Here is an 8321-nt window from a genome sequence, read left to right as displayed (position 1 = left end):
GCTAGCAGATCTTCTAGATAAAGGTTTTTTCTGCCCCAGTGTGTCTCCTTGGGGTGCACCTGTACTTTTCGTGCGAAAAAAAGGCGGTTCCCTTCATATGTGCATAGATTACCGCCAGTTGAATAAGGTTCCAATTAAAAATAAATATCCCCTTCCTAGGATTGATGATCTATTTGACCAACTTCAGGGTGCTAAATATTTTTCAAAGATAGACCTTCGTTCGGGATATCACCAGTTGAAAGTTAGAGAGTCGGATATTCCCAAAACAACTTTCTGAACCAGATACGGCCATTATGAATTCTTAGTCATATCCTTCGGGTTAACTAACGCTCCTGCAGCTTTCATGGATCTAATGAATAGGGTTTTCCGTCAGTTTCTGGATCTGTTTGTCATTGTATTCATTGATGACATTTTGGTATATTCTAAAAGCGAGGATGACCATGCCAATCACCTCCAAATCATCCTTCAGACCCTTAAAGATCATAAGTTGTATGCAAAATTTTCTAAGTATGAATTCTGGTTGAATGCTATTGCATTCTTGGGGCATATTGTGTCTAGTGAGGGGATTAAGGTTGATCCCCAAAAGATTGAGGCAGTGAGAAAATGGCCCAGACCCATGACTCCAACCGACATTCGGAGTTTCTTGGGCTTGGTAGGTTATTACAGAAAATTCATCGAGAGTTTTTCTTCGATAGCTGCACCACTTACTAAGTTGACTCAGAAAAAGGTAAAGTTTTTGTTGTCTGACTATTGTGAGAATAGTTTTGAGAAGCTGAAAGACAAGTTGACTACTGCTCCGGTTCTGACTCTTTCAGAGGGTACAGAAGGTTTTATTGTATACTTTGATGCATCTCGAGTAGGACTTGGGTGTGTTCTTATGCAGCACGGTAAGGTAGTGTCTTATGCATCTAGGCAGTTGAAGGTGCATGAGCGAAACTACCCTACTCATGACTTGGAGCTAGCGGCTGTGGTTTTTGCACTTAAGATCTGGTGACACTATTTGTATGGGGTACACATTGATATATTTACTAACCACAAGAGTTTACAGTATGTTTTCTTGCAGAAAGAATTGAATCTCAGGCAGAAGCGGTGGTTGGAACTTTTAAAAGACTATGACATGAGCCTGCACTATCATTCGAGCAAGAAGAATATGGTAGTCGACGCCCTCAGCAGGTTATCTATGGGCAATCTTTCTCATGTGGGGAAAGAAAAGAGGAGATCGTGAAGGATATTTATTGACTTATAAATCTAAGAATGCGACTTTTGGATTCTGAGGATAGAGGAGTGGTTGTTCATGAGATAGCTAAATCTTCCCTTTGTGCAGAATTCAAAGAAAAGTAGGTTGAAGATCCCATATTGATGCAAATCAAGAAAAATGTGGGTCAACAAAAGGTATTTTCTTTTAAAATTGGTGGTGATGGTGTTTTGAGATACCAGGGTAGATTGTGTGTACCAGATGTAGATGGTCTGAGGAAGAGAATCCTTGATGAAGCTCACATGTCGAGGTATGTTGTCCACCCTGGCTCTATTAAGATGTATCAGGATTTGAAAACCATTTATTAGTGGAATAATATGAAGCGTGATGTGGCTAAATATTTGCCAAGTGTTTGAATTGTCAACAAGTTAAAGTGGAACATTTGAGGCCAGGTGGTTCTTTTCAAAAGATAGCTTTGTCTTTGTGGAAGTGGGAGATGATTAATATGGACTTCATTACAGGACTTTCGAGGTCCTAAAATAGTATGATTCCATTTGGGTGATTGTATATTGGTTGACCAAGTCAGCTCACTTTCTACCTGTCAGGACAAATTATTTGGGAGAGGATTATGCCAAGTTGTTCATTGCAGAAATAGTTCGTTTGCATGGGGCACCTGTGTCCATCATATCTGACAGAGGTACACAGTTTTCTTCACAGTTTTTGAGATCGTTTCAAAAAGGTTTAGGTAGCCAAGTGAATTTGAGCACGGCTTTCCACCCTCAGACAGATGGGCAAGTTGAGCGCACCATCCATACCCTTGAGGATATGTTGAAGGCCTATATGATTGATTTTAAAGGTAGTTGGGTAGAGCACTTTCCATTGATAGAGTTTGCATATAATAATAGTTTCCATTCTAATATTAAGATGGCACCTTTTGAGGCATTGTATGGGAGCAGATGTAGGTCCCCGATAGGATAGTATGAAGTAGGTGAGACACAGATATTTGGGCCTGATCTTGTTCATCAGGCAATAGAGGATGTGAAAGCCATTAGAGAACAACTTAAGACAGCTCAGAGTCATCAGAAGTCCTACGCTGATGTTAGGAGAAGAGATCTAGAGTTTGAGGTTGGAGATTGGGTATTTCTCAAGGTTTCTCCCATAAAGGGAGTCATGCAATTCGGGAAAAAAGGTAAGCTGAGTCCTCGCTATATAAGACCATATCATATTGTGAGAAGGATAGGTGGAGTTGCATATGGGTTAGAATTGACAGCTAGTTTGGGTTCGGTTCATTTGGTATTTCATATATCTATGTTGAAGAAGTGTATTGGAGACCATTCTTTAGTATTGCCTGTCAAAGAAATCAAAGTGATAGACTCCCTATCCTATGAAGAAGAGCTTGAAGAGATTTTGGCTCACCAAGTTAGAAGATTGAGGAACAAAAAGATAGCCTCAGTTAAAGTGTTGTGGAGAAACCAAAAAATTGAAGAAGCGACTTGGGAATCAGAAGTTGACATGAGAGTTAGATACCCAAACCTTTTTGATCCAATGGATGACGAAATAGAAGTTACAATCCTTGCCTTATTCTTTCTATGCCTTAGTATGCTTGAAATTATACTTGTTTGTATCCCGTGTCAATATTCGGGGACGAATGTTTCCAATGGGGGGGATATTGTAACGCCCCAAAGTTTTTTTCTTAGCTAAATTTAATCCCTAAAATATCAAGTAGTGGCTTCTAGAATGATTTATACTTTTTTTCTGGTGGAATCCCTTAGATTTTAACTTTTCATTTCGTAGATAATTTAATAAGTTTTCCATCGACATAAGATGCGTCCAAAATGGACACTCGGTGAAGGAGTTATGGTTAATTTAAATCTTAGTCATAAAACACCGTCATTCCTGTCCTTGGCGCATCTCGAAGAGGGTGCAAATAACGATGGTCAATTTTCAGTGGGACTCCGCGATGGTGGCGCATTGCGAAGTGGGCCAAATTCCAATTCGTCAATTTCCAGTGAGCCACTGTGATAGTGGTGCATCGCGATGGCCTATGAAATTGGGCTCCCAGTTATATTTTAATACCGGTCTCATTAAGGGTAGATTGGGTATTTTCCCACACCCTTATCAATCTAAACACAAGATTTTCAACCCCAATTGAGCATATTACTCATATATTCACCAAAAATATTCAAGAACACTCTCTAGGGTTCCATATTGATAATCCAAATAAATCAAGATTCAACCGTGGGTTTTCAAAACAAATTGAAGATTTGGAATCCCCAAGCCGTGGGCATCAAGAAGCATCCTTTAAATTTCTAGATAGAGGTACATGGGGTTTATCCTAAAAAATCTACATGGGCTTAAAACCATTAGAGCATGATTTTTAGATTTTTATGCATGAATTTCAAAGGGGTTTTGGAATCTATGTTCTAAATTACATACTCTGAATGTTTTAATGTTACTATTGTTTTGACCTTGTAGTCCTATCCCCTAAATTGATTTACATGTACACGTATATGTATGAAATTTGAATTTTAAGATCGTTGAGAACATAAATTATGAACTCCCTCTCGTGTATTGAATTAAAGATTATGGTTTTGTGATTTGAAAGATGTTTTTGCAGTATTATAGCATTTGAGCATGATTTGAAATTGTTGAGAGGGTGTTTCTTGATATAAATGTGTTCTTGTGTTTTAAGAGAAAGAATTGCATGTGAATTGAGAACTTTGAGATGACCATCTTGTATGGTACTTCTGAAATATTTGACAAAGATGAGTTCCTTACATGTGTTTACATGAGGTTTGAGAAAGAGTTTCTTTGAATTTAATTATTAAAATGGTGGTCCCAAAACTTGTGTTTTGAAAACAGAGATTTACGATAGACTAATAATGGCTCAGAGATGTGACTTGCAAGTCAATAATATGACGATACCATATGTATTTATGCCATAACAGATTATATTTCCAGAGCATGTTTTCAGAGTATGTTTTCAGAGACTGTATGTTTTGATAGAGTTTTACAAAGGGGCTTAAAGAGGGTTAGGTGGTTACCCAAAGAAGGCGCGAGTTTAAGCAACTCTTAGCCTGAAACTGTATTTGCCGATATGGGTAGATTATTATTGTACGCTGGCGACGGTCGTGTGGCCTAGTAGATTCAGAGACTCCGACCCTTGCGGTATACTTGGGTTGGGGGATTCACTGCCGAGTTAGTGAAAGTTTCCATATAGCCCATGGAATTTTTCAGAGTTGTAGGGTACACCACCTAGCGCAGAAGTAACATAAATTTCTTAGAGTTGAGATGATTTTTACAGTGTCTTTAAAATGCCCATGTGAATTCTTTCTATATGATATCCTTATGAACTGTTTTAAATTGCTCTCATATATGTTGAATAATAAATGATTATTTTGGATATGCTTTGCGTACCAGTACATCTGTATTGACCCCCCTCCACCCTACCTCTCAGGTTTTGAGACTCAGTCTAGGGGTTCAGATAAGCAGTAGATAATTTAGAAAGCTGATCAGATTGTGCAGTGGTGCGCCTTCTCTATTCCAGAAGACCTGTCTTTTCAGATTATGTCACTTATTTCAGTTTTGGTCTATTGGGGGCCTTGTCCCAGTTTCAAACAGTTGTCAGATTTTCATGTAGTAGAGATTTCGCAGACTGAGTTAGATGTTATTTAGATGTAGTTGATTTACCGTTTCCATACTTATGTTGAATTCAGAATTGACCATGTTTTTATAGAAGATTATGTTTCCGCATCTTCTTTTATTATATAAATTTTGTGCATGATTACCAAATAGAGAAGGGCGTTCTGGGCCCTCTTGGTTCGGGATGCACGGCCAGGCCTTAGTTCGGGTCATAACATCAACAAACTCAAAATCAAAATTTCGATAATAATGTAAAATGTCAGAATTTTCAGTAACTAAACTCCAAATTGTCAGAATTTATGTTGTTTGAAATTGAATTTGCCACATGATTCACAAGAAAATGGGTAAACTATGAAAATGGTCTCTATAGTCGGTGAATTTGGTTTTTTGTCCCCTAAGGTGTTACAAAACTAGTCTTCCAATAAATACTTATTTGCTCCTCTATATCTCAAATATTTTTAAACAACTCTTCATGCTTATTTATCTTTCAGATTCTATTTTTTTTCTCTTTTTTAATTCATTTTAATTTTTGTTTTTTCTTTTCTCCTTTTTACTTTTCTATTTTTTTGTTTTTTCTCAAGCTTTACTTTTTTTTGGCTTTCTCCTCTCAGCTTCAATTTTTTTTTCTCTTTTTTATTTTTCTTTGATTTTTTTTTCTCTTTTAAAAAAAAAAATTTCTCAACTTTTATTTTTCTTTACTTTTTGTCTTGTCTTTTTTTCTTTATTTTTTTCTTTCACCTCTCAACTTTTATTTTTTTTCTTTTTCTCTTTTTTTATTTTTAAATATCTTTTCTTTATTTTTTAAATTTTTCCTCAACTTCATTATTTTTTCTTCTTTTCTTCAATTACTTTCAAACAATAAGTTATGTCCCACGGGTAAGAGTTAGCACTAATACATTGTGTCAAGATTTATGAGATGTTCTATAACCCTTGCCTCTAGAGGCAAGACTTAACCCAAGGACTTTTAAACAATAAGTTGCGTACAATGGGTAAGAATTGATACTATCACTTGTATTTTGTCTTATGAGATGCTTTGTAACAATTACCTTTGAGGCAAGACTTAGAGCAAGGATTTTCAAATAACAAGTAAAGCCTAATGGGAAAGAGTTGACACTATGATATTGTGTCTTAATTTATGAGATACTTTATAACTTTTGCCTCAAAGGCAAGACTTAGCCTAAGAACTTTCAAATAACAAGTTACTGCCTCATTGGCAAGAGTTCAAACTATCATATCGTATCTTGATTTATGAGATATTCTATAGCTCTTGCCTTGAAGACAAGACTTGACCCAAAAACTTTCAAACAACATGTTACGCCCCATGGGCAAGAGTTGACACTACCATATTGTGTCGAGATTTGAGAGATGTTTTATAACTTTTGCTTTAGAGACAAGACTTAGCCCAAGGACTTTTAAACAATAAGTTACGCCCCATGAGCAAGAGTTGACACTACTACATTGTGTCTTGATTTAAGGTGTTCTTATAACTCTAGTCTTAGAAGAAAGACTTAGCCCAAAGACTTTCAAACTACAAGTTACGCTTCATGGGCAAGAGTTGACATTACTACATTGTATTTTAATTTATGAGATGTCCTATAACTCTTGCATTAGAGTCAAGACTTAGCCCAAAGACTTTCAAACACCAAGTTACGTCTCATGGGCAAGAGTCGATACTTCCACATTTATGGGATGTCCTATAACTCTTGCATTAGAGGCAAAACTTACCCCAAAGGACTTCTGACAACAAGTCACACGCTTAAATGTCAAAAAAGGAAAATTCTCTTTGTGGAATATTCAACTTTTTGTTCATTGGCAAAAAATAATGGAAGTTGAGAAATTAAAAAGTAAAAAGAGAAGAAAAAACTAAAGGTTAAGAAAAGAGGGAAAAAAAGATAAAAATGAAAAAACTAAAAAAAATAAATGAGAAAAAACAAACATGAAAAGAAAAAATAAAATAAAATAAAATAAAAGTTTGAGAAAAAAGAAAAAAATAAAGACTGAGACAAAGAATTGACAAAAAAAGAAATGAAAAATAAATAATGATTGATGGAAAAAAGAGTAGAAAAAAAAGAAAAATAAAAATAAATAAAGGTTGAGAAAAATGAATTCACACAAGAAAAAAAGGGGTAAAGAAGAAAATAAAAATTAAGAAAAATAAAAAATAAAATAAAAAAAATAGAAGTTAAGAGACAAATTAACATCTAAATGTTAAAACTTTGAGGTGTAGAACTGCAAAATGTACTTGTTGTATACATAAAAATGGAAGGAAGACTAGTATTTAAAGACTTTTCTGGACATAAAAAAGCAAAGTCATCTACTATGTGAGTCATCCCATGTAATTTGCCATGGAAAAATTAGGAAAAACGTCAATCCATCAATCTTATACATGTCTTAATTGGCCCAACTTATCCGAAGTTATCCGAAATAGCCCAAAATAAGTCAATTTATACATTTCGGATGATTAAAGACGTTAACTATCCAAACACATTGCATAGGGTTTTTCACTTTTTCTTAGCTCTTTTCTTTTTCTTAGCTTCGTTTTTTCTTTATGCATTGGCATAAATTCAACTGATCTTTTAGCTTTGTAAATTTCTTAGCTCTAATCTTCATTTTTGATAAGTTTCTTCTTTCTTTGTTGGGTTTTGGCGTTATTTTTTGTGCATTTTGATTGTACAAGTTTGTTCTTTAGTTGCTGATTGTTAAAACTATTTTATTGTGTATTTTTTGCTATTTCTATGAGTTATAGTGACTGTCATTTGTATGATTTTTAGAATTTATTTATTTTACACATCAGGTTCTCTTCGACGAGAAATTATATTAATTTTATACTCCTTTCTTTTAAAAAAGAATGACCTACTTTTTTTTTTACTCTGTTTAAAAAAAAATGATCCCTTTCATTTTTTGACAATACTTCAATTTCAACTTTCCACATGTCATGTTTTGGACCAGAAGATTAAAGGGCATTTTGGTACATTTGACACTATTTTAATTTAAGGCCACAAGATTTAAAAGTGTTCTTTATTTTCTTAAATTTTGCACCAAGTCAAAGTAGATCATTCTTTTTTTAACGAACGGAGTATTATTTTTACACTATCAAAAATATTTTTATATATATATAGTAGATGTTGCACCCCTTTCGATTAGTCCGTATGTTTACTTCTGAACCCCTCAATGAAAATTCTGGTTCCGCCACTGCTCCTGAATTGCGTTTGTATATAGGTTGTACTGAACTTTCTCCATTTTTTTTTTTGTTTTTGAAGTTTTATCTCAAAATGATCCATCCTGTACGGGAGAAAGTTTTAGGCAAAGGGATAAAAGTAGGTCTGGTGTCTATGACTACAGGGGTTGTATGTGATGATCAGCCCGCTGAAATTTTCTTAATTACAAGCACAAATCCTGTTTCTCTGGAGAATATAACCTCAAAATAAATTGAAGTTCAGCGGTTGAAGTTCATCAACTAGCTAAAATTCATTAAACAGAAGTT

This window comes from Capsicum annuum, chromosome 11, assembly GCF_002878395.1.
Source record: "Capsicum annuum cultivar UCD-10X-F1 chromosome 11, UCD10Xv1.1, whole genome shotgun sequence".
In the NCBI taxonomy this organism is placed as follows: domain Eukaryota; kingdom Viridiplantae; phylum Streptophyta; class Magnoliopsida; order Solanales; family Solanaceae; genus Capsicum; species Capsicum annuum.
The sequence above is the reverse complement of the archived record's forward strand: the minus strand, read 5'-3'. Positions refer to the sequence as shown.